Source organism: Zeus faber, assembly GCF_960531495.2.
Source record: "Zeus faber genome assembly, chromosome: 5".
Lineage (NCBI taxonomy): Eukaryota > Metazoa > Chordata > Actinopteri > Zeiformes > Zeidae > Zeus > Zeus faber.
Window position 1 is genome coordinate 5,528,932 of NC_137192.1, and position 2,422 is coordinate 5,531,353.

Sequence of the window (2,422 nt, forward strand, 5' to 3'; positions counted from 1 at the left end):
TCACGACTGGGATGAACGGGGGGGCCTGCAAGAGTCAGGAACCTGACCAGTGATTGGCGATATAGACGAGCAGTTCGATGGACGGCCTGGGAGGAGAGCACCAGTATCTTACATTTTATCCAGGCAGAGATGGGAAGCCAGTGAAGTGATCGAAGGAGGGGAGTGACATGAGCAAATTTTGGTTGGTTGAACACTAGACGTTGCGTTCTGGATGTGCGGTAGAGGTCTGATGGAACAGGCAGGTAGTCCAGCCAGAAGAGCGTTATAGTAGTCTAGAGGGGAGGTGACAAGCACCTGAACCAGGACTTGTGTGGTATGGCTGTATTCTTCGGATGTTGTCGAGGGAAAACCTGCAGGATCGAGTTATAGCAGCAATGTGGGCGGAGCAGGAGAGCTGGTTGTCCAGAATTACCCCAAGGTTCTTGGTAGTCTGAGATAGAGATACTTTGATGTTCTCGATGGTAATGAAGAGGTCTGCGTGAGGGAAGTCTTTCCCAAGGAGAAGGAGGACCTCCGTCTTGTTGAGGTTGAGCTTCAGGTGGTGCCCGGACATCCACGCGTTAATGTGTTGAGGACAGAACAGGCCCCACGACGAACCCTGAATATACTTTACATTTAATTTACCTGGGAGGTTGTTCTGGATTCCCTGTTATATTTCAGTTGTATTTGCGTTATGTCAGTCAGGCACCTGGCCGGGCAGCTCAGGTAGTCTCGGGAGTCCTTGTGCCCGTCAAGCTCCATAATGTGAAATATGAACAATGAACGCTGATCTCATGAGCTAATCCAACTGTGTTCATAAACAAACACACAACAAATGCGAATTAAATGAAAAGCAAAGGATTGAAAACGAAAGCAAAGATTCACTTTAACCCATTAAAGGCTGATACGTTCCACAATTTGTAGTTTCAGTGATAGAAAGTCAGGAGACTGCTGCTTTCGGGAGTGTTGTAAACGGAATGAAGATGGACCAAGTGTGAATTGAGGAATCTACAAAATGACCTGACGCTATCGTGCCAATTTGGCGACAGTGACTTGTCGCTCCTGGGGTGGTTCAGGGATGAGGGACTCCGGTCGGTGTTAGAGTACAAGGTTTGGATAGGGATCCTCTCCATGAGACCTGGTATGAGCAATTGGCTAAGTATGATGAAATCCAGGCGTGTGTAGATCCTGTAATTCTAAGTTCAGACAGGGTGGAGAGAAGGTTTTGGTGATTAACTGTGTCATTTTCAATTAACAATCACATTAGTGGATCATTTACTGAACTCAAATGAATGAAAATGAACAAAATAGTTTTCCCTGGCAGTGCTGTTGAGGAGAAAAAAAAGTATGTATTGTAATGTAATCGCATCATATGTAATGTATGATTATCGATGTCATATTGTTGAATGTGATATTGTATTGCCTACTATTCAGTTACACAATTACTATTACTAAAATTACTATACTACTACAACTTATACTACTATTCAGTTACACTATTACTATTACTATACTACTACTACAACTACTATTCGATGACACTATTACAATTACTACCATTACTACACTACTACTACTACTATTCACTTACACTATTACTATTACTACTATTACTCTACTACTACCACTATTCACTTAAACTATTGCTATTAGTACTATTACTACACTAATACTATTACTACAGAGTTACACTATTACTATTATTACTATACTACTATTACTACTTTTCAGTTACACAGTTACTATTACTACTATTACTACACTTCTGCTACTACTACTACTATTCAGTTACATTATTACTATTACTACTATGACTACACTACTACTACTACTATTCAGTTACACTATTACTACTATTACTATACTACCTCTATTCAACACTATTACTATTACTACTACTACTATTACTACACTACTACTGCTATTCAGTTAGACATAATTACAATAGAGCAATGTTATTCATGTTATTGTATCTTAAATGTTATTTAATAGGACTGTATATTTCCGTATATTACCTTTTATTTTTTATCTTTGTTTTTTATTTTACATTGTTTTTCTATGTTATTTTCAGCCTATATCTGTTGTTTATCGATTATTTATTTCAAAAGGTCCTATGTATAATTACCTACACTGGCATGAAATCAATCAATATTTGTAAATTTGATGGTTTTTTGGTAATGTTGTTATTCTATACATATTTCTAGACAACATACAACAAAAAATATTTTACGTTTTTAGGTGATTTTATTATTTGGCTTTATTTTGATGGTCTAAATGATGGGTGGGGAACGTCCTGTTAGCAGTTCTCCACCCCAAAATTATGTCTTTTTTTTCAAGGTGTCACCATTTTATTTTGTACAGTACTGTTAACTAAAGTAGGTCGGGAAAAAAAACAACCATATGAGCTGTGCCAAATCCTGGACAAAGCCAATATCCTGAGCAC